Raw genomic sequence first — 24,943 nt, 5'->3', positions numbered from 1 at the left:
GTGTTTATGCAAGTCTACTATATTCCAGGCCATCCCTTACTTTGGCAATGTCATTCAGATGAGATTTCCTCCCCTGATCTGGATTCAATGCTAACATCTTGCATGCCGCATGGAAATGAAGACTTAAGAGCTGTCCTCCCGGCTCTAGGTTAAAGGCCCCTCGCAGCATCAGCATCTCACTTCTTCTCCAGATCACAGCCAATGGCAAGGCTGGGTCAGCCTCAGCATTTCCTGCTTTTAAAGATTCCAGGCAGAGGAAGATTAAGAGCAGTCTGCTTCACAGTGTATCCTCAGCTTAATCAGAAAAGGAGAGCTCAGAAGAAAATTACTTCAAAACAAGACAAAGAAAACTGCACACAAGTCCATAGTCTCCTAGTTCAAAGGCAGCTGGCAGCCAGGCCTCAAAATGCCAACTGCTGAGAAAACCCAGTTCCTGCCTCTGTCTGTCCTTTAGGCTGGACTTTCGAGGCTTCCAGGCATCTCAGCAATGGCCCCGAGGTCTGCCAAGATCCTGATACACAACCAAGTGAAGAGGACTAGGTAACGAGGCTGGGGCCCCATTCGTGAGTTGCCTACTGCTATACCAGGGTTCATTTGTTCCCCACCAAGTCCTCACAGATTCAATGAACAGGACAACGGTGTCCAGGGACAATCTTTAGCCTGACAGCTGGAGAACGAGCCGTCATCCACCTTGCCCTTTGAACCTCAGAGGCTAACCTTGCCGACAGCACTGACTCGCATATCCCAGAGGGAAACAGGGCAGGCAGGTCAATTAAGTTTACAGTCGTCTTTGAAATCAGTTAAATTCCTTGAGAATGAAGGCACTGAGTCGAAGAAAAACTGATACTGGCAGAAAACCACATCCCTCACTCAACCGGCATGCTGAGTTCCTGCCTTACACACCACTAAGGCATGATGGATGCTACATCCTGTATGAGCCGCTAAATGCTGACTGCCCTCGTGCTTGTGGTTGCTGTACAACTGGAAAAGGGTCTCTATAGATGTAGGAAATACGGAATTTCTCTCATTGTGAGGATATTGAAATTATCAGATAAATCCCTAAACAAAACTATTAAATCAGAATCCAGGTATGTTATTTTTATTAAAAAAAAAAAAAAAAAAAAAAAAAAAAACGTATAAGCCACTGAATTAATTTAAAATTGGGCTGGTGGGATGGCTCCGTGGGTAACAAGCACTTGTCATACAAGCCTGACAAGCAGAATTAAATCTCCAGTATCCACAATGGAAAGCAAGAACCAAGTCCTGCAGGAGAACAGAGGCACACAGTTGTCCTCCGACCTCTGCGTGCATACGATAACACATGAGCATATGCATGTGAACACACACAATAAAATAAATTTTAAAATTAATAGTAATAACATCATCCAAGTGGCAGCTCCTATGAAATAAGCTTAACTACACTAAAGACATTACATATTGAAACAAACTAGAACCATGTCATAAGTCTAAGCCAAAATCATTGCTAGTCAATTAATAACATTTTATTTTGCTTTTTGGAACTGAGGCTGGCTCCTTGTTTATCTAGCCTGGTCTCTGGAGTGCACCTAAGCAAGGCTCCTCTGACTGAGCAGACAATCAAGCTGTCCCCACCTTGGCACAATGCCAAATGTCAAATCTGAGCAGCAATTTTACATGTGTTTCCTAAGGACAGTGAAGATGTTAGTGATGACTGAGTTTTCAACACAGAAACAACTTTCTCAACTCTCTTGTTTTATGTGCTATAGGATACCCACCCAAACAGGCAATGCTCTCATGATGTCACTTGGCTGATTATTTTGATAGCCACTATTCATATTCTTTCACAAAGTAGTTTTATTAATTCCCCAACTCAGACATTTTTAAAAGAACTTAATAGGAATCGAGCAGGGAATGTAGCTAAATGGTAGAACACTTGCCTAGCACATCGAGGCTGTGGGCTTGGTCTCCGTAAGAGACCCTGTTATTAAGGCAGATGTGGTGGTTCACACCTATAATCCCAGCTCTTGGAAGGCTGAAGCAGGAAGAGTGTAATGAGTCTAGGCTATGCTGAACTACATAGTTGAGTTTTGGGATAGCCTGAGCTGACAGTATGTATGCCTCTGACTTAACAGGTTGAGAGAGTGGGGAATCCATCCAAAAACGTTCCAGTCCTAATCCTGGAAGGGAGGTAAGTGAGGAGAAGCAGTATTAAGAACGAAAGAGAATAAGTCAAAATTCCATCTTCATACTAAGAAACGTCACTCTCACTCCATGGGAAACCTCCATGGTGGGAAGACTGACTGTAATTCTAATGTTCCAGACACGCAGCGGGGGAAAGGCATCCAGGAAGGCCCAGGTCAGCCTAACAGAAGCTCAGGCCCCAGAACTGGCCAAGGGGAGCCCTCGGATGGACTTTCCTTCCTGGGTCTTCCCACTCTTTCCCTGACGATGCTGGAATGTTCCACACTATGCTAAAGCAGCATAGGTTCCATGGAAGTTCTGGGGTGAAAACAGACCTGGAGGCAAAGCAATAGCTGCTGTGGCCACATCTGGAGCTGCCCAGACATAGCACATCAATTCTGCAAGTCAGGTCATCTCCACAGCTCAAATCTCCCAGGACAGACATGTCTGGGCCTGCCTCCTTGTTCATTACCTGCATGATCGGAGTGAATGACCCAAGGCCCTCACACCTCATAGATGTCCCTATAAATCCACACAGAACAGTAGCTACCACACATGGGTGATGTAAGCATTACATAAGGGTTCATGTAACGGCTTTCAGCAAAGTGCCTCGGCAGCAACGGACCCAGTAAATGCCAGCTATGTAAGGCACATCACTGAGTCTCCTTGGTGAAGAATGCTCTGTCCTTCACCAAGCTTGCCTGCAAGCATACTTTATCTGAGTGGATCACTCCTTGTAGCCTAGCTATTCTCACTTTCACATCCTACCTCCCCCGAGGTGCTGATGACATCCTCCCTCATCTGATAGGTTGTTCATGAAAAGTGTCCATCAGCCAGAGCCACAGCGGCCAAAAGTAAATGGCTTCCTGTCATGAAGACACTGGACTGGCCACCAGAGAGGGAAACTCATCTCTGCCTAGCCATACACCAGCCAGAAAATGTCCAGTTGTCCTTCTGAACCCGTCTCTTATATATGCAGAGTCAACCAGGTCATCTCCAACATACCTGTGGCTCAGCCAGTGTGTGCATTCAAAGTAAGAACTTCCTAGCCGGACAGTGGTGGCACACGCCTTTAATCCCAGCGCTTGGGAGGCAGAAGCAGATAGATCTCTGTGAGTCCAAGGCTGGCCTGGTCTACAGAGTGAGCTCCAGGACAACCAGGGCTACACAGAGAAACCCTGTCTCAAAAAACTAAAATAAATAAATGAATGAGTGAATATAATAAAAAATAAAATAGAAATGTTACCAAGGCCAAAGGAGTCAGAAAACCTGAAGCAAGAAATGTCTCCATTCCCAGTGGCTTTGCCACTGATCAGCAAGAATGGCTTTGTTCTGGATGTATACAAGTTCTTCGCTGTGTGTTCCACCAACACTGATGAAGGGAGTCACTGTGGCCGCTGGTTTCTGCAGTCTGTAATCCTTCCCGGGAAGTTACTTCCTGCTGCCTCCTTCCCAACACTGCAGATTCTAATTTCAGTGGCTGCAAACAGACTCCCACACAGTAGCCTGGGCTAGGCTGAACTAACGTATATCTGAGGCTGGCTTCAAACGTGGGGTAACCTTCCTGACCTGATCTCTTAGAAGACTGGGGGTGACAGGCATGAGCCACCACACCTAGACAATGGGCTAGGGAACAAGAGTGCACAGACCTTCATCTACCCACCACCTGAGGAAACTCTAGCCCCCTTGCAGGCTTTATGGTTTATTCATTTGTTTGAGACAGGCTTTAATGTAGCCCAGGCTAGCCTCAAATACTAAATATAACCAAGACCAGCCTTGAACTCCTAATTCTCGAGCCTCTCCCTCCCAAGGGTAAGCACCACCAAGCCCTTGAGATCTCAATTTCCTGTTCGGTTTGTTTGTGTAATATATTGGCAGGCTTAGACAATAAGAGATACAGAGAAAGAAACATGGAACACACTAATTCCACAGATCTTTATAAAAAGAGGGTGTGGGAGGGGTGTATCCAAGTGAATGTACTTCACCTCTCACTGGTTGCATGATACTCTGTGGATCAGTTTAGCCCCTTTGTGCCTCAGTTTCCACTTCTGAGCAACAGAGGTGAGTGGCAGCATGTGTCTCCTAGCGTTGAAGATGAAATGAGCGGTGGAACGTGGGGCAGGCTTGCTGCCGTCCTCATCAGAGTCATCGGCCACTGCTGGAAGATGAACTGACCTGTGGCGGGGCGCGGGCTCCAGGGGCGGTAGGCACCAAGCCTCCTGCTCTGTTATCACTCTGCTCCCAAACGCCGGCTAACGACAGAGGCCCAAACAGGTAGGTTAAGTCAAATGCAGATGACAGAAACTAGGTGGTCCTATGTGGATGAAGCGTGGGACAACTAGTTTCCCTACGTGTTTGAAACAATTCATAATAAAAGAACAAGACAAATGCATGAAAAGGAAAAGAGAAATCAGCACGAAAGTCCACCTCCCTGTTTTCCCCCCAAGAGCATCATTCAGCTACAACAGCAACCACAACTGGGTAACTATCACACACAGGGATACTGATCAAAAGCCAGCCTCAAAGAAGAAACCGTTTCTTGTGCCAAGCCCTGCACAGAAAAGCCTGCCGGCACCTCTGGAAAGTGGTGTGAAATTCATCAGCATCCCTGACTGTACACCGGCTAGCTAACCATGCAACCATGGGCAAGTCCTCTAGGTCTAGCATCTATAGCACCTGCTCTGCTCCTCCGTCTGGGAGCCTCCAGGGCCCGTGTAGCTCAAGCATTTGAGGAAATACTAACCTAAATATAATTATCAATCCTACCTCACTGCAACTGTCTTAGAGAGACAACCACAGATGCCTAACGGCTTCTGTCATGTGTAGCAAATCATTAGTGATATCCAACGAGGCAATGGAAGGGGAAAGTCAGTTTCCAGATCACAACAGCACAGAGACAAGCGGAAGCAAAGGAAGAATAAAAATGAGAACACTGGAAGACGTCACCGGCTTTCCCTCTTTCCCTCAGAGGTGCAGGCTAGCATCCCTGTATCTTCTGATGGTCCTGAGCTGGGCCCCACACTGAAGTATGCAATGTAATGAGCTCCCTGGGAAGGGGACCAGAGAGAAGCAGGCCATTGGGAAAGTCCACCAGCCAGCTGTCCTAATTAAAAGACATTAGAGAAGTTATTACTAGAATATTTTCAAATAATTATTGACTATTAATGAATACTCACATTCCCTGTGGCGTACAAACAGCTATCTCTTATGAAATCCATCATCAGAGTTACTTTAGCTTTCAAATCAAACTAACTAAAAGCTGGGGCTGAGGTGTAACTCAGTGGTAGACCACGTGCTTGCCATGTACTCGACCCTGGGTTTGCTCCTTAGGGCAGGAGGGCAGGGGAGAGGAAGAGTAAGTCTGGAAACTGTTGGGAGCAGAGGAAGGCCTGAGTGGATGCGTGTAGTTGACACGAGCTGCTCATATCAAAAACCACAACCTCAGTACCTGGTCCCTGTCTGGATGTTGACAGTGTATAGAGAAAATGTCCACCGCAGCTTCCCTGCCCCATATTCAGAGCCTGAAGGACTGCTCCCTACAGAGACTGCTCCGAGATTGGCTAAGGGAGAGGGGGATTCAACTTCAGTGATTATTCCATTTTAGACTTTGAAGAAAAGATTTGATAAACGGCTTCCAATCCAACTAAAACCTCAAGCAACTATCATTTTGCAGGGGGATTTGTGACATAAAGAGGATTTGCAGTTATAAAAACATATGATGGACAGCTCCATAATTTCTAAGCATTTATTGAGAAGCTGAAGGACGGGTCCCTTTGAAGTCAGCTCAGTGTCTCTTGAAATAAAACTGCTGACATTTCAGATGTTGCCCCTGCATATCCTGAGGGATTTATTTTAGGACACCTTGGGGATACCAAATCCATGCCGCTGAATGTTTAAGCTCTCTACACTGAGTGGCGGGCATTTGCATATAAACTGTGTATATCCTCCTGCATACTAAACTATCTCTGGTACACCTACAATACCTAACATATTATACAAAGGCTGTGTAAACAGTTGGTATTCAGTGTACTGGGATAGGGAACCAGGATGAGGAAATCAGTCTGTAGAGGTGCAGTAGAGATAATGCCTTTGCCCGTTGAAAGTAGTTGAATCCTTTACATACAGATACAAGGCGGACTGGTTCCCAGTCAAAGAAGCTTGGTGGCATCACAGATCCCAACATGAGGAAACATCTGGGTAATGTGGGAGGTGCAAACCTGAATATGGGGTGTGCAGGGTGCTGGGAGAGGGGAACTCACAGCACACCGAGTGGAAGCTGACCCCACGAAGTGGTCATTACTAGGGAGATACAAAGTTAAGATAATGTAAAGCCTTCATATCCATCACGGATCCCCCACTATTTCAAATCACACAGACACCACCAGAAGCAGCTTTTCCAAGTTTACAGCCTACATTAACAAATTCAATAACAGATACTACATTGTAGATACCATGTTGTGTCCTGAAGTATTTTGATATTGCAAATGATTAATGTGATTGGCAGTGTAATTAAATGTGCTGATTACCAGGCTACTACCCACATCAAATTTCCAAGGTGAATTGCACTCTTCTATGCGGATGGGCTCACACTTGCCTGATACACACAAAGGGAGCATCAACCACACCGGTAAGAAAGCAAGAGCCAAACACAGGAGCAACCAGAGACCATCTGCAGCCTCGTTTTACAAAGTCAAGACTAATTGCATTGCCTGCATTATCAAACCTGCCAAGAAGCATCCAGTCAGCCTAAAGCTCATCGCGCCTTTGTCCTCATGATTAGGCAGAGGTATTCGTGAACAGTAAATAGCCTCTAAGGCCCAGAATAATCTACAGACCCCAAGAATCGGTCCTAGAAAATTCCAGAGCAGATGCCAAAGCCCGCACTAATCTGCACTGTGGATGAGACTATCCACTACATCAGAGCTCACTAATCTAAAAGCCCAGATGAAACAGTCACACACCAGTTCATTCTTCAAGAAAACAGCATGGATCCATGGGTCTGTCATTACCAAACCCAGTAAACTCTGCAACTCATTGGGGATTAGCCAAATAAATAAATATGGCTAATTCTCTCCTATTGGTGCATGTAAACATATAATACCAAGTACTCAGAAGAGAGTACTCAAGTCAGTGAGTACTAAGTTAAATGTAGGGATGAATAATTAAAATAATTAGGCCCAGCATTATGACCTGGTTCCTTCATCCTTAAAATACACAATCCAGAACGGGAGAAATTTTAAGAGTGGTTGCTGCTCTTGCAGAGGACCGAGTTAGTTCCCAGCACCTACCCAGCAGCTAACAATCACAGGCAACTCCAATTACAGGGGATCCGTCACCCTCTTCTGGCCCCTACAGGCACTGCACCCGGGTAGCACACAGACATACACACACATAAGATACTCACATAAAAAATTAAATAATCTTACCCAAACAAAATAAACCAAAAAAGTGCCCACAGTGCCCATAGGAAGTCTTCCTAAACACAAATACCCATGCCACTAAACAACCAAGTCTCCCCTGAAAGAGGCTGACTAGCAAACAGAGCTCAAACTCATTTTTCAGTTTTGACATCCAATTTCAAAAGGTTTGTTTCTGACAATAAAGGCCAGTGCTCCTCACTGTTCTCCTGGAGATACTGCCTGGAGTACGGAACACCGGTGTGGTGGGCAGGCACCCTTTGCTCCTGCTCCAGCTCAGCCCGAACCAGTGAAAGCACCTCTGTCTGCTTTGGGCATGTAGGTGCTCAGCGCTCCCTGTGACAACACACAGCACCTGTGCAAAGGTGACAACTGCCATGAAGACACACGCCAGAGCACATGTGGAGCCCTTTGGAGGAGCCGCTGGGGTCGCATCACATACTCCAATTGTCTCTTCCACTCGGAACAGCGGGGCTAGTGTGTCCCTTGGGTGATAGACAGGATCTTAAGCTAGTCCTCTCCCGGGACCACTCAGTGGAACTGCCAGGCCTGCAAGGCACTGCATGGACCCCGTTTGTTTTCCTTGGTGCTGGCTGAAAGCCATTTGTTGGTGGATCTGCCTTCAGACCTTGCCCTCTGAAACAGAGAACCCTAGGATGCTAGGCCACCACTTTAGCTCCCTGCCCTCAGTGACTGTCATCCCTGCTGTGAAGTGAAGCTACATGCAGATTAACTGCCATCACTCCTAACAGTGACAGGCATTTGTTGGGAAATCCGGCTCCATTTCTTTCTTCTCTTTGGGAGCCTGGTATGTGCAGCCTCTCCAATGCTTCCTCTGTTTTTTTAAGACAGATTGGGACAAAAGAGATGGTTCAGAAGTTGTGAGCACTCACTGCTCTTCCAGGACTGGAGTCTGGGTCTCAACACCCATGTCGGGTAGCTTCAACCACCCGTAACTCGAGTTCCGATGTATCGGATGCCTTCTTCTGACTTCCAAAGACACCTGTGAACATGTGGTACACACACACACACACACACACACACACACACACACGCACACACGCACGCACGCACGCACGCACGCACGCACATAAGTAAAAAATTAAAACGATGTCTGGGGAGAGCAGTAGGGGAGCAGATGAGTTAGAACAAAGTATGATGACATGTTTATGAAAATTCCGTAAGGAGGCCCATTCACCTTGTATGGTAACATTAAAACTTAAGAACAGAGGAAGCAGGCACTGGTGACTTTTCTGATGGCCGTACTCTGCCATGGCCCCACTCATTCAGGAAGCAGCCATCAGGGACCTACCTGCTCTGCACCCGGCATTTAGCTAGATGCCTTGGAGAGGAGCTTCCTCAGAGATGCCCTCTAAGGGGAAATCATTTGTGCCCTTGAAATACATTTTTATTTCTAAGAGACTTTAGACAAACATGGTGCTTTTTGCTCTTCATTTACACTTATCAATATTTACATTTTTACATAGAATTTTCTGGGCATACTCAAAGCTGCAACTGAGTCCCAGCCTTACTCCCAGCCGGAAGGGTCTGTGTGTACTAAGGTAGAATCGGCCCAGATTTCAAGCCACTCATTGTTTTGTTTTATGTATGTGCGTTTTGCCTGCAGGTAGGTAGGTAGGTAGGTGTGTGTGTGTGTGTGTGTGTGTGTGTGTGTGTGTGTGTGTGTGTGTGTGTGTGTGGTGCCCACAGAGCCAGAAGAGGGCATCGGATCCTCTGCAATCGGAGTTAAGGGCAGTTGTGAGCTGCCAGGGGGTGCTGACCACCGCGCCTACGTCCTCTGCGAGAGCAGCAAGTGCTCTTAAACTCCGAGTCATCTCTCCAGCCCGGGACAAGCCGCTGTTTAAGTGAGACACAAATGGCCTTTCCTCTGTTTTTATACCAGAATGCACAAGTGATTGCCATTATATTTTTATACTCACATCCTTATCATGCTTTTATCGTTGGCATATTCTACCGACTATATTTGTTTTTAAAAAAATCTCTTTTTTTATCTCTCACCTCAAAGTACTTCACTGACTCAGTGACCTTCCCATAGCTGTGAGGAAAACGAGAGGAAAGTAAAAAGCTGACGTTTTTTTGCCGAAGCCTTTCCCATGGGCCCTTGGTGCCTTGAAGCTACTGTGTCGCCTTCCTGTCTCCTCCCCGTCCCCTGGGCTTCCTTTGCGACTGTCAGTCATCAAGGCTCCTCCTCAGATCACGATCCTCACTCTACTGTTCACATGTGAGAGACCACACAGCTCCTAACGTCCCGCCAAATCACCCACAACGCCGGGCATTTCGTCCTGCTCGGGATCAGAGGGTCCAATTCCACACCCAAGAGGACCTCGGGGCCTTTCTCCTTCCTCACATCCTTCTCCTTCTTCACCCAGCCTCACCGTGGTGAGGAATGGACAACTGTTCTTCAACTCTAGCTCCCTGCAGAGAGCCTCCAAAACCACTGGGACCTCCTGAGCCATAGGAATGGAAAGGGCATTTGTTTGCTTTTCCTCATACTAAGCCCCTTTCAGTAACACCTAAGTTTAGGCCAAAGGGAGCTTGTTGTAAAAACTTGGACAGGTTCAGGATGAAAACCAGTAGATGGCAAGAGCCAACCATGTGCTTGGGAGGGGAATTTTCGGAACCCCACCCCACCTCCTACAGGAGGGAGAAGACTGGATGAATCACCACTGGTCAATAATTAAATCACCAGTGACCATAATGGGCCCTTCCACTTTTTTTTTTTTCCCCCTTTTTCTCTTGGAGACAAGATCTCTCTGTGTGTAGCCCTGGCTGTCCTGGAGCTATGTAGACTAGGCTGGCCTCAAACTCACAGAGATCTACCTGCCTCTGCCTCTTGAGTGCTGGGGTTAAAGGCGTGTGCCAGTACACCCAGATTGGGCCCTCTTTAAAAACCCTTAATCACAGGGTTCGGAGACAGCTGGTTTGGTGAGTAGAGGGGAGCTGAGAGGGCGAGGTATCTGGAGAAGGCAAGGAAGCTCCACACAGCTCTCCCATAGGGCTGGCTGATGTCCAGCTTTTCTAAGAACTAGGAAAGAAAGAAAGGCATGACGACTCTGTGAGCCGCTCTAGCCAATACGGAACCCAAGGACGAGCTCATAGGAACCCCAGTTTTACAACCAGTTGAGCTAAAATATAGGCAGCCTGGACTGTTTAGCTTGCGGCTCTGAGCCCATAAGCTGCAAGACTGCACCAGCTCCTGCGAGCTCCTGGTCGGGGGATGGGTTGACAAATTAAGGACTGGATACATAGCTATGGCCTATGATCCTCCTGCCTCCACCTCACACACACACACACACACACACACACACACACACACGCACGCACGCACGCACGCACACAGCCCAGCTCTGTATCCGAGGTTTAAAGCACTGACTGGGAGGTGTGGCGGAGTGCTGGATTATTTGGTGCCAGAAGTGTTATGAACAGAAACAGACAGACACATTCAATTTAAAAGGGCCAGAAGGGTTGAGGGATAGACACACAGAGATTGGAAAGGAGTTGCTAGACAGACAAACATACAAACAGGAGTTGCTAGACAGAGGACAGACGCATAGAAGGATACTCAGGAGGGGCTGCTAGACATATAAAGGGACCATTATTTTGAACCTACTCCAGGGCAAAGCCTTCTGCAGCCAGGTACAGGTTATTTATAATTCGGCCGGCAGAACTTAGAGAAATTCAAAACACGAACTAAGTGAAAACTCTAAAGGGCAGGAAAACAATCCCTTAAGTCATCAAGACTGGGAATTTTGACAGCTAAGTTATTAAAATATTTTCACTGCTTGTAAATTCTTCCAGACTTTCTCTACTATACACACAGGAAGAAAAAGAAAAAAAAAGAAGAAAAAAAAAACAGGAAAAAGGAAAGAAAAAAAAAGAAGCAAAACAAAACAAAAACCACTTTCCCAAACACATACGCAGCAGACAGAGGAAAAGGCCAAGTGTCTTTTGCGACACACGGTTCCTGGTGCCCTAGGCCTTGTGTTTGATGTGGTGGATGGCAAGAGCCCACATCTGACTAGGAGGATAAAGTCCAGCCGGCTGCTTTCCCAAAGGAAACCTTTGTGACTTAAGCAACTTGTAAATTTCCAAAGCCTGGTGGGAAGAAGACATCCCATAAACAGATGCTAAATTAAAAAGGGGGGCGGGCGCTCTAGCTGAATGGTAGGAAAACAAGAAAAAGGACAGATAATGATGTTTAGGGTTTATTTACAAACCACTGTTAACTTTCCAGTTTAATTCAAGCAATACCCCATTATCCAGAGGGAGTGGGTTCGCCAAGCCCAGGAGAATCCTGAAGATGGGCAGAGACACTGCCCACACTGCTTGCACCTTTCCCTGCACACCTGGATCAACATTTCACTTATAAATACAGCAAGAGTTTAGCAACAATGATACAATGCAGAAAGCTTAACAATATACTGTAGTTCAACTGCCCCAATTCACTCCCCGTGCTCCGGGACGTTCACTCCAGCAAAAAACTCAGTGACTTGAGTGCAGAGACCGTGATACTGAGAACCAAGGTACTGCTGAGGGACAACTGGCTGGATGTCCAAGTGGTGCACACACCTGCAATTCCAGCACTCAGGAGGTGTAGGGTCAGAGTTCAAGGTCATCCCTCAGCTGTACAATGAGTGCACAAGCCAGCCTTAGATACAGGGGAACTACTCTCAAAAAGGTGGAGGGTGGAGGGGGGGGTGGGGAAGAGCAAAATTTTGTTACTCTATGCAGAATGACATTCAATTTTAAATTAAGGATTTGTTTATTTCTGGCATTCTCCATTTGAAACACAGATAATCACTGATAACTAAACACCTTATTTAGAAGTAAGTTAGTTTTTTGTTATTGTTGTTTGTTTATTACAAGATCTAAAACTCACTATGTATCTCAGGATGGCCTTGAACTTCTGACCCTTCTGCCTCTACCTACAAAGTGCTCAGATGAGAGGCATGCACCACCACACCTGGAGGACCATGTGTTACTAAAGCCATTGCAAATGAAACCATGGGTAAAAGCACACCACAGCAGGAGCAAAAAACAACTAAGTGTAGCCTTTGTGGAGTTATCTTTTAATTGTGTGGCTCATCGTGGCTCATCCTACTTTAACTTTGATTTATTTTCGCTCACTACGAAGTATCTTTGGAGCAGGGGGCAGTGGACACTTCAGAGACCCAAACCTGGCCGGTTCCCATAAATTAAAACTTCACTACAAAGCGACTAGTCTCTGTACATCCTGCCCATAGCAGGGGTCACGTGCACACACTTGACAGCAGGCCGGGGTCTGTGCCACAGAACTGACTGACGAGTCTAAATATTTGCTCTCTGTCTCTCTATTAAAAAATGTTGGAGAGCCAGGCAGTGGTTGCGCACGCCTTTAGTCCTGGCACTTGGGAGTCGGAGGCAGAGGCAGGAGGATCTCAGTGAGTTCAAAGACAGCTGGGTCTACAAAGAGAGTTCCAGGAAAGCTGTTACACAGAGAAAATCAGGGTGGGGGTGGGAGGGTGGGGGGAGTGAGATCTTTGTTTCAGGGTATCATGTAAATACTGAATAGATAGTAAAAATACTAGTGTGTGTGTGTGTGTGTGTGTGTGTGTGTGTGTGTGTGTGTGTGTGGAGTGTGCATGCCATGAGTGAAAAGTCAGAGGACAACTGTCAGGAATCTCTCCCTCTACCACATGAAATCAGAGAATTGCACTTCAGTCATCAGACTGACAACAAACGCCTTTACCTGCAGAGCATGTGGCTGGACCAAATAGCGTGTACTGTAAACAACTTGGAGGATCTGCTGACTGGAGATCATTTTACATGAGAACCAAATCTGGGGTTTTCTCCTGATCCCTACAGTTTTACTTAGAGCTTCACAATGGAAATCTGCCAACATGCCGAAACACTTAAGACCCGGGGCCCTCGCTGACCCTCTAGAACCCCCAACAGACTTGTTTAAGAAGAACAAATTCCAACGCAGGTAAGAAAAGTAACGGAAACCCCGCAGGGCTGAGCAAGGTCTGCTGCCACACACTTGAAATTCCCGCTCAGGAAGCTGAGGCAGGAGACCTGGGAGTTCAAGGCCATCCTGGTCTCTACGGGATGGCCTTCCCTCCACAGAGGGCATGGCTTAAAACAGAAATGGTGGCCAAGGCAACACGAACCTTCACAGCGTCATACATGTGACATACAACGTCTACACAAATGGGACCTAAGTGCTCAGGAAAGCAACAGAACCGGAGAGTCAGTCTTCTGCAAAGGTGCCTTCTGGGAAATACAACAGCCTTCTGGGAAATACAGATCGGAAGCAAGGGTGTCTCCAAGGAAACGTGAAGAGAGCATCACATTTCACCTGACCTGAACCACCCAGCAGGATGCTCCTTCCACCAGCTAGCAGGGATGACCACGAAGCCAGCCCACTCACCTGCTCCAAACCAAAGCCTCCCACCACTGGGAGACCTCAAATGCCCTGAAGGACCTTGTGCAGTCCCACCAAACTAGTGTCCACACACACACACACACACACACACACACACACACACACACCGTCCACCTATCTAAAAGCCTTATATCCTTTAGGGTCCTTTCCAAAACCCCAGACATTACAAATGCACCACTGCAGGTGGGCCATTCACAAAGAAACTGATGGTACTCCTAGGGCGTGAGTAATGTGACAGCCTTAATCCCAATGCCTCCACCAAGTCCCTCTGGCCACACCACAGGAGCCCGGGGTTCAAGGCAGCCTCAGCTACAAAGCAATTTCAGGACAGCTTGGGCTTCCGGAGATGCTTTCTCAAAACGAAAGATCCAGAAAGATAGAGGCAGGGAAGGGAAGGAGAGGAAACAAGAGTTTCCAGTGGTTGCAAGCTCCCAGCGACCCCACCACTATGAAGATCACCTTCCAACAGCAGTTCACACTGGTTCCCCTGCAGAGCTACACACACACACACACACACACACACACACACACACTATCCTGATCAGTGACTTACAGCCTTCTGGGCTGAAAGCTCCCAAAAGGCAGGACTCACTCCATTTGCTTTTTTGGTTCCCGACTCAATAAGAACACTAAAAACAAGTGTCCCTAGGCAATCGCTGCATACATTATCTTTTTTTTTTTTTTTTTTTTTTTTTTTTTGGTTTTTCGAGACAGGGTTTCTCTGTGTAGCTTTGCGCCTTTCCTGGAACTCACTTGGTAGCCCAGGCTGGCCTCGAACTCACAGAGATCCGCCTGGCTCTGCCTCCCGAGTGCTGGGATTAAAGGCGTGCGCCACCACCACCCGGCTTGCATGCATTATCTTAACGCTAAAAACAGTCCTAGAGGCAGGCAGGATTATCACTATCCACTTTTACTGCTGGGGAGCCCAGGCCCCCAAATGCTCAATTTGATGGAGGCCTTTCTAAAACTGGCTGAACCAGGGTATCCACTAGGGTCTGTCTGAGTCTAAGGCTAACATCAAACCTGCCACTTTGGCCTGAAGGCATCTAGTACTATCTACTTAGTGAATTAAAACAGACCAAAAAGCTGGTTATACTATCTTCCTTTAATTTTTCCATTTCCTTTTTTTTTGGGGGGGGGAGGTAAAGACAGGGTTGTGCTCTATGGCCCAGGCTGGCCTCCAACTTGTAGGAATCCTTCTGCCTCAGCTTCATCAATCACATCAGACTTGCACAAGTTACCGGGGAGGCAGGGCCACAGCAGAAAGGCCCAACAACATCCTGCAAGCCACACAAATGCTTGGGCTAGGGAACTCTGTTCTTTGACTCCGACAAGTAGTCGTACCATGCAGACAGCTCACGATTATTTCCTACTGGTCTTCGTTTACTAGTGAAGCCATCCAGGACTTTAGAGGTGACAGCCATTAATGTCAACACAGTCTCAAAAATAAACCACTGCCAGGGAAACTCCAGTCAACTCCAGGCTGATGTGCATCAGAAAGCATTGCCCACAGGAGCTGGGGTCCCCGTGATCTGAGAGACCCCTTTCTCTCCTTCACCTTCCCCCTCCTGCCTCCAGCTGCAGGAAGGTTGGAGGGGCCAGAAGCTTCAGAAATAAAAACACTCACTTGTCAAAGCTTGAAGAGGGTCCCTTATTGAGCTAGTTCCCAGTGCTTAATTCCTGTGGTTATAGTCCTTGGTTTCTAAGGCACTTGGAAGGAGAGGTGGGATCCTGGCGTGTTTTTGTGTGTACTGTAACAGCGTGCCCAGGGAGGCTGAGGCAAACAGATACACCTTTCAGAAGGTGACAAGGGAAAGCAGCTCGGCAGAGGAGACAGCAGGGCCACAGCCAGGGACACAGATGCTTTGCCACCTTCCTGGGAAGCAGAAGCATCCACAGTACCAGCCTGGTTCCCATCCAGGGAAAACCTGTCCTGCCTGCCGCAGGCTTCCAGCAAGGCTCGGGATGGGTACCAGGGCGAGCTACCCTGGATCACAAAAAGGACCTTCCAGCCTCCCTGCCAGTACTTTCAAGCCAAGGAGGAACATCCACACCCAAGTAGCTCTGGCACTTCCGCGCGAGCAGGGGTCCACCCACAGCTGGTCCCCTCCCGGGCAGGGCTCTGCTGATGAAAGAAGCTAGTGTGACCCGAAGGCCCAGACCTCCCTGAGGACACCGAGTCCATCTCACCTCAACGCACAGAAAGTACACAGGCTGGCGAGGGGGCAGAGGGCTAGGAAGGGATGTGGGGGAGGCGACTGTGATGTTAAAACATACTTACACAGAGCCTCCAGGAGTGTACACACTTACTCCATGAGAAGCAGCTATGGTAACTTCTGAAATACCTTGGGGGAAAACAAAATCCAAATGCAGCGTGGTTGTCAACTGTAAGTAAGCAGACTCGATGAACGGGCTGGGAGCCGAACCGGAGCCACGGCTGCCGGGCCTCGCTCTAACGGTACCTATGGCACCGAACGTGCTGTAAGCAGACTCGATGAACGGGTTGAGAGCCAAGCCGGAGCCACGGCTGCCGGGCCTCGCTCCAACGGTACCTATGGCACCGAGCGAGCTGTATGGTGAAACCTACTCATTTTGAGTTCCCTTCCTGGACCCACCCCCAGCACAGGCCCCAGAAAGACCGACCACTATTTGACTTCCGCCTCTCAGGTCGCCCTGTAAAACGCCAGCTGGAGCTGGGGGCGCGACACCGCGCTAAAGTGTTTGCCTAGAATGAATGAGGCCTTGGGGCTCCCTCCCCAGTTTTGTTAGATACATGACAGGCAGGCAGGCAGGTGATCACAAGGTGAGCTTTAAATGTGGCCAAAAATCACATAGGAAACAGGGGCATACAGGCCATTCCTTGCTAAATCTGGAGGGGGAGGGGACTGCAAACTCTCCTGACAATCACTTCATTAGCTAACTCCTCACTATGAATCAGGAATTCTCCCATTCTGTGTATTACATTAGGCAACACAACATATTTTGCCCAATTAAATGTTTTGATAAAAAAAAAATGCATCTAAGACAAGAGACACTAAGCCAACTGTCATATTAAAGTATATTCAGTAGCATCGGAGGGATGCAAAATTCTCCTTACCTCTACACCCAGCTGCGTGCAGTGTTGCACATCTGTAATCCTGGCACTTAGGAGGAGGAGAAATGACTGGGAGTTCAAGGTGAGCCACAGCTACTTAGCAAGTTCAAGGCCAGCCTGACTTGTTTAAAAAAAAAATCCACATCTAGGTATTTCAACCATTTCTGAAATGGGGGGAGGGGGGGAGGACACAAAAGTAAAGTGTGTCAGATTTAAACATTTCCAGAGGAAAATTCCGGAACTGTCAGGCCACCACGGGTTGCTAGTTATGTCATTCTACAGGTGGCCTTGCCTGAGACTACAGTGCTGTGTCTGTCCTGTCTCCTTGTGTTGGCTGTCTGTCCTGGTTTTCACCTAAAAACACAGATCTGAATGTAAGCGGTGTTTGTTAGGAGGCATTAACTGCCTGCTTTATGAGTTCTAAGAGTGATGTATTGGGCTAATTTAATCCAATGGTTTTGTAATTCTTTCTCAACCTCTTTGCAATTGCCTGCTCTTCCAAGGCAGGAAAATGGAAATTATTTCAAGAAATGGTAAAAGTGCACTGTGCTTTAGGGAACTCGACTGAGCTTATTTCCCTGAGGAAAAGAGCAGCTAAGGATTATTCTCAGAAACTGTCCATGTCTGACCTCTATTAGTTATTTAAGTTCAACAGTACTTTTAAGTAACAAAGACCGTCTTCTCGTGGCTCTAGGGAGCATCAGGAAGTACCAAGTGTCTCAACTCTGAACTTCTCCCCTTGCTGACGTGGAAAAGTGGGAAGCCAACACAGGAGACATGCTTAAGGAAAGTCTAAAGGTGATGAAGGTTTGAGCTACTCAAGTCTTAGCTACTGAAGTGTTAACTGTCCCCAAATATTCCTTCCTGGTTGCAGTAATATTCTCCTTTCACTCTTCCTTCTTCAGGTCACCTAATGCACACCAAACCCACTAACAGGAAAGACATACACAATTACGCCATAAACAGCCCTGAGTGTCTGGATCACGGGCAGGGTGAGCCCTCCCTTAGGAGAGCATTCCCTGCCACAGATGACTGCCCTTCCTGTTCCTCACCGCAGCATCCCAAACCACCAACACAGCCTCAAAGAGACCAGACCTTTGCCAGCTCAGCAAGCACCTACTCTAGCAGGTCCAACTTTCTCAAAGGCCACACTGTTCTTGGTAGATGGTGTGCATGTTACCTAAAGTATCCCAAAGGCAACAACACTCAAGAGGCAGAGAAATTGAAACCAAAAGTTTGCTTCCATCACCGAACCAAGCTACGCCCTCCCAAATGAGAAGGGCAGTTTTCCTTCCCAATGTACAAGGGGAACCAATTTACACAGTAGCCGTCAACATGTGAAAATACTTTGATTGTCAAATTGAAGAGTGTAGCCCAGAAAACACACAGCAGCATGCTAACACGTGTAATTACATGGGAGGGCTGTGCAAACCCCAAACGTGTGCTTGAACTTGGCAGAAATCTACACACTTCTAGGATAGTTTGCATGCAAGGCTCAGTTACTCAGATCTGCTGGTTAATTCCCTCTACATCCCAAAGTGCTCCCCAAAGCTAATCATCTTCCGCTAGGGAAGTCACTACTAGAAGCATGCTGAGTAAGCCTGTACTAGGCGGCCGCATAGTGACTGGATTGTTCTCCAGTGTCCTGGAAGAAGGGGCAGCTACCTACCTTTTGCTACATTTTACTGATTTCGCATGTGTGTTGTAAGTTTAGTCACGTGCATTCTAGGAGCCTTCAGAGAGGAAGAGGGCATTGATCCCTGGAACTGGAGTTACAGGCGGTTGTGAGCTACCAACGTGGCTCCTGAGAGCCGAACCCAAGTCTACTCAAGAGCAGCAAGACTGAGGGTCAGGCGCTCTTCCTGGGCTCCTCCTGGCTTCCTGGCCCTCTAACTGTCCGGCTTCCCTGCCTCAGTGACGGAAGGGAATTCATCCTTTTGTGGAACTGCTGCAGAGGTTAGAATAATAGATTCAAATAGCCAGCCTATTAAAAAGCTGAACTCAAAAACATACATACCATATGATCCATTTATAGAATCTGCCTGAAAGGATAAAATTATAGGCATGGAGAATTAGTGGTTGTCAGGGGCTGGGGATTGAAGGGGAGGGGAAGAATTGGTTATGGTTATAAAAGGATACCACTCAGGGTCCTAGGGAGGGGACTCTTCTGTAGTTTGTAGTGGTAACTACAAGAGTGTCTTGTACTAAAATTGTCCAGAGCTAATGGCACGCCAGAGCACATGATAAACCTACGGGATCTAGAGACAGGTCAACGACTACATCCATGTGAATTTCCTCAGCTCAAACTTGTGTTGCTATGCGACACTTCACGAGTTACTTTTCCCTGACTGCAACCAAAGAAGCAGCTGAAAAGAGAGGGTTTAATATGAATCACTGTTCAGGTGATACAGCCTGCCTCGTGCAGGGAAGTTGGGGCGACTCAGCTTGTTCAGGGGAGGCGGGGTGACTTGCAGTTGGATTAGGTCTGGTCTTATTGAGAGGCTGATCTGGCTTTCTTCTTTTTTACTCTGTCTGGGCTCCCAGTCCACAGACTGGATGATCCCACCCACACTTAGTATGGCTCTTCCCTCCTCCATCAAACCTCCCTGGAAATACATGGACACGCCCAAAGGTGGATCTCCCTAAAGCTCTGGGTGTTTCCTAATCCAATCAAGTTGGCATAGAAATTAGTCACCGCAAATGTGCCACTCTTGGAGGAAATGAGTGGTACTCGGGTCACTGTGTTATTTCTGGCAGCTGTGTTCAGTCTACAATTATCTCAAATAAGTGTTTTATAAAATCTCATCATCTTAAAAAAGTGCCGGGTGTGTATTCTTGGTATACCGTCAGGTTTTCCTCCCGCCCACAAAACAAGTTGCTATTTCCTACTTCCCACTAACAAGAGTCTAGCAGGATTGCCCTTCAGGTCCTTATTGATGCCCAGGAGAAATGCAAAGGGTCCTTACGAACTGATGAAGAAACCCACACATAGGATAGCCACAGAGGCAAAGGCTTTCTGTATGAATGACAGACATGGGCATCAATGGGAAAAAGTCTCAGGAAAAAGGGGGCAGGTAGACTTTGCTGACCTGGAGCAGTATTTGTCCAAGTGTCCTCTGTGATGCCGTGATTCCCTAACATGTTCCAAAATAAAGAATCACAGAACTTTCAAGTCCTACGCACATCCTCTGGTACCGTCAATTAAAATAAGCACCTATTGACTTCACCTAGCCCATCTCTTTCTACAAACTGACTTGTTCAAAGGATCATTCAAACCTATGGCATCCAAGCAAGTGCTCCCCGGTCTAGAACTTTGGAAGGAGAGAGGGGGGCTCAATCACAGAAGCATAGCCCGGGCTACTCAGGGACCTCCCCACCCAGGCACCAGAACACACCCTTAGGGGAGAATTCACTTCTAAGACTTTCCCAGCACCCCAAAGGCACTGCAAGGAGGTGAGGTAAACAGGAGCAGTTAGTGTAGATGTCAGCACATTCTCACGTGAGCCTCATTCCCATGTGAGCCTCAGGGGAGCTGGCATGGCGGTGAGAGGATGCTCAGTGCCATCCTCCTCAGCCCCACCCTCACGCCAAACCCCTACTCCTGGACACACTAACTAGAAGAGCTTTATTTTAGGGTCTCCACCTTCTCCTCTTGTAGGCTTACAATGTACAAATGTACAACCAAGAAATCCACCCACTGAGCTATTTTGTAGACTCAGAATCATTTATTAGGACTAATTCTAATAGTCAGTGTAAGAACAGCTAATCAGGACAAATCTCAACAAATTTTAGCAGCCAACTATCTGCATATCCAAAACAAGAAGTATCTGAACTCTGAAGCTGGAAAATCTATAAAGTCTTTATCAGACAGAAGAGGGGAGCCAAGTTTACTACAAATACCAGACTGATTCCTTTGTCTGTCACTAACCAGAATGTGCCTAGTGTGAAATAGCCAGCTTTGAAAGTTTTGTTTTTTTGTTTAGTTTTGTTTTGTTTTCTGGTTTTTCAGGACAGGGTTTCTCTATGTAACAGTCCTGGCTGTCCTGGAACTCACTTTGGAGACCAGGCTGGCCTCAAACTCACAGAGATCCGCCTGCCTCTGGGATCAAAGGTGTGTGCCACCATTGCCTGGCTTTTAATAGCCAGCTTTTAATACCATCTTGCCCACAGAAAGGCAAAGTGTTCTATGATTACAAAAAGCAGCAATCAGGCCAGGCATGGTGGTACACACGGTGACCCTGGGAGCCTCTGAGAGGTGGTGGCAGAAGGATCAGAAATTCAAGGTCAGCCTCAGTCAAAAGTCAAGTGTGAAGCCTACTTGCCTCAAAAAATGTAATCCTGAAATTCCCACTCTTCCCCTGGCTTACCAGCCCTTATTAAATCCTAAATACGGAACACATGTCAAGTACTGGCAGGCAGTGTTCCTGTGTTACAGTAATAGGCACAAATGGTGACTGACTGACCTGCCAAAGCTCTGCTTCCTCTGAAGCTGATGGCAGCGTCTGTGTTTCGGGCTAGAAAATTTCTGATCTCTTCTTTCATTTCTTAATTAATTTCTTTTAGTTAGCATACAAAGTCGTGTGTTTCACGGTGGCATTTTCTATATGTATCTCTAGACTTTGCTCTTACCCCCACCCACCCACCCCCACTCCTCACACTGCTGGTCCTCTCCCCACCCCACCCCCACCATTGGCCCCAGCTCTGCGGGGGGGGGGGGGGGCAGCGCTGCAACTCGGAGGTGGAGAACTTGTGTATCCTGCAGAAGGCCTGGGTTTCAGCTCCTGCAAAGGTCAGTAGGAAGGTGAACACCTACCTACTGGACGTCTGAACCTTCTGAGAACGTTTCCCTTCCCACTCCTTCCTCCGTGATAGCCCTCTCCTTATGGCCTTTCCTTCTCCCTCCCTGGTCCTACACAGAGACTACCCAGACTTCCCTTGCAAACAGGAGACGTCCAGGTGTCTCCGTTCCTAACCCACAGTTCTATCAACAGGACTGCAAACTCCCAAGTGCTGTGTGAGCCAGGGAGTGCGTGAGTGGGAACAATGGCTGCTCTGTGCCGCAAGGCATGCCCTCACACCTCAGGAAGACAGAGAGGTACTCCTGTGCATCTCTCTCTCTCTCTCTCTCTCTCTCTCTCTCTCTCTCTCTCTCTCTCTCCCTCCCTCCCTTCCTCCCTCCCTCCCTCTCTCTTTCAGTTTTTTTGAGATAGTGGTCCAGGCTGACCCCAGCGCTGCTGTGACCCTCCCACCTCTGCCTCTCAGAACGCAGTCCTCTCTAGCAGCCTCCACTTGGACAAGATACACCGCAAAGGTGGCAGGTCCGGCCAAGCATCCGTAAAAGTCCCAACATTGCTCACTTAGGCCAACAATGCTAATAACTATTAAAAGTCAAACCTTTTCAACTTTGCCCTTCATGTTAGAAAAAGCACTTTCGTTCTCATTGAATGACTAAGCCATTCAGCCAGACTTGGTGAGACCTTCTATTTGCACAGTAGAAAATACTAACAACTAAACTGAACTCTCCACTCCTAAAGGAAACACCACACCCAACTCAGAAATCAAAAAAATGACCCCAGGTTAGCCTCCTGTCTCCCCCTCCCCAACACACACACACCCCACTGTGCACATGAGGGAGCCTGTGGGAAAAGATTCCTACTTGAATTTCTTGCAGCTCGTTCCTCAGAGTTCCTCCTCTCAAAGTCCAAACACAGACCACAGACCAGGAAGCTGGAAGGAGCGAGGGGGGCTAGGCGAATCTCCCCCTGTGCTAAGTGCCTTTGTGTGCGGCTTGGAGCCCTGGGCCAGCTGGCAGGCTAACACGTCTGACTTGGGACCTGCGCATCAGCAAGCTGGGGGTGAGTCTGGGAAGCGGGTGCCCTGTACCGCCATTCTGTAAGACCAGCGTGCTGGAGGCCACTTAAAGGCTTCCAGCGTCAGGGCTCAAAGTGTGTCTGCTCACAACAGCCAGGGAAAGTCCTTAGGCTTCCGTTTCCGGCCAGTGTGGGAGAGTCAGCTCTAAGAGCAAGGTGAAGCCAAAGACACCTGGGCCTGGTTGGACAAGGCCTTTATACAGCAGCCTCACCTAGTAGGCGACAAATGACGAGGGGACAGAAGCTCCTCTTGCCTCCCTATCTCCACTCGCTGCCCGCTGTCAAACATGACAAAGACATTGCCTCCTGTGCCAAGTAATAACTTGGGGGAGGAAGAGGAAGGTTGGTTCAGGCTCCTGGCTTGAGGACATCGTCACAGCAGGGAAGGCAAGGGGGCAGGGGTGTGAGGCTCCTGCTCAAAAACCCACAGGCCAGGCAGGGGGCAGAGACGGGTATGGCACCACGAAGTGGCTTTCCATTCCTCCCTTTTTATTCAGCCTGGGACCCTAGCCACGGTCAGGACGTGTCTTCCCTGGAAACACCATCGCCGACACCCTAGACCCATCGTGAGACCAATCAAGCTGACAGGCAGAATTCACCTCTCTCTGCCATAGGCAAGGCCCTTCAGTGGAGCTCCTTATACAGACGGGCAAAATCGGGGGGGGGGGGGGGGGAAATCTGTCAGCCTGTGCTTTTGGGCCAGAGCCTTACAACCGGCTCAGTTAGACTGAAAAGGCTCCGAAGGAGGATTCCAAACACTGAGGGGGGCTCGCCTAGAAAGTCAAAGCCAGCAGAAGCATTCCATCAAAAATAGCCACTCCCTTCCTTCATTTACCAACTGTTTGTCACTAAGCATCCGTAAGAGGTAATAAAACTCTTGCATCATTGGCCCCCTGAACTAGGGAACTTGCCCTTAAGTCATTGTGACTATAAACAGCTTCTAAAGACTTCCCCTTAGCTAAAATAGTAACACCACAAGTGCTGTGAGCTTTGTTCTGGGCTTTTGTGCTTGGTGCTGCTCTCCTGATTGTAAAACACAAGCAACCTCACCCCCGCCAGTCCCTCCAGGGAATCCCAATTATACAACCGAATCTATTTCATTCTAGAGGTGAGAGGTCCCTTGAGAAAAATTCAAGTTAACTGACTCTAATATTTTAGGCTGCCACAAAAATAATAAAGGCACTCTTAGAACAAAGTGTCTACCCCATCCCTAGAAAACCCACTGAAATAGTTACTAAGCAGTGAGAGCCACAACCCACCTGCAAAGTAAGTAGCCAGGCAGAGAGAGTGGCCCACGCCATTAATCCCATCACTCGGGAGGCAGAGGCAGGCAGATCTCCATGAATTCCAGGCCAGCCTGGTCAACTTAGAGTTCTAGGTCAGCCAGGGCTACATAATGAGAGCCTACCTCAATTAAAAAAAAAAAAAAGAGGGGGGGGGGTCTTAGAGATAAAGACAAGGCCATCACCAAAAGATCTAGGAAGAACCTCTCTTTCCCAGCACCAATTACTAAAGCTTGAGCAGAACGCACCCTCCCCCAAAGTGAGTCTGCTGTGTGGCCAGGCAGCCAGGACTTCAGACTGATGACACACTGATGAATTCATGGGCCGAAGAAGCCTCACAGACAGCAGCCAAAGCTCAATTAACTCAAAACTGGACAAAGCCTGTCATCTGTGGTTGGGCTCCCTTGAGATAAGAGCCAGGGTGTGATCGGAACTAGGGAACTGCCCTGGGGGAAGCTGGGGGTGGGAGGGAAGGGTAGGTGCTGGGAAAAACACCTTTGCATATTGTTACAGCCTGAGACCTTGAGTAAGATGGAGAGGACGGTTTCAATTATTGCCTGGTGAAGTCAACCCCCTAAGCAACCAAGAATCCTTAGTCCCTCCAGATACTCACTGCTTGTATTCAAATTCCCCTCTACTTTGAACCCCACCTAAGAGCTTGCACGGTCTAAATT

At 47.8% G+C, this 24,943-nt stretch overlaps 1 protein-coding gene and 1 long non-coding RNA gene across 12 annotated transcripts in view; one reads left to right on the top strand and one right to left on the bottom strand.

The window, feature by feature from the left end:
* Carmil1 (capping protein regulator and myosin 1 linker 1) overlaps window positions 1-24,943 on the bottom strand; it is a 299,648-nt gene that overhangs the window by 201,337 nt on the left and 73,368 nt on the right. The gene's annotated exons all lie outside the window — the stretch shown is intronic.
* On the top strand, window positions 15,826-23,649 carry LOC119088035. The gene is made up of 4 exons (XR_005091593.1): window positions 15,826-16,227; window positions 17,811-17,914; window positions 22,108-22,211; window positions 22,788-23,649. It is a non-coding gene; the product is annotated as an uncharacterized LOC119088035 (long non-coding RNA).

Source organism: Peromyscus leucopus, chromosome 5, assembly GCF_004664715.2.
Source record: "Peromyscus leucopus breed LL Stock chromosome 5, UCI_PerLeu_2.1, whole genome shotgun sequence".
Classification (NCBI taxonomy): Eukaryota; Metazoa; Chordata; class Mammalia; order Rodentia; family Cricetidae; genus Peromyscus; species Peromyscus leucopus.
Note: the sequence above shows the minus strand (reverse complement) of the source record. Positions and strands in the feature narration are given on the sequence as shown.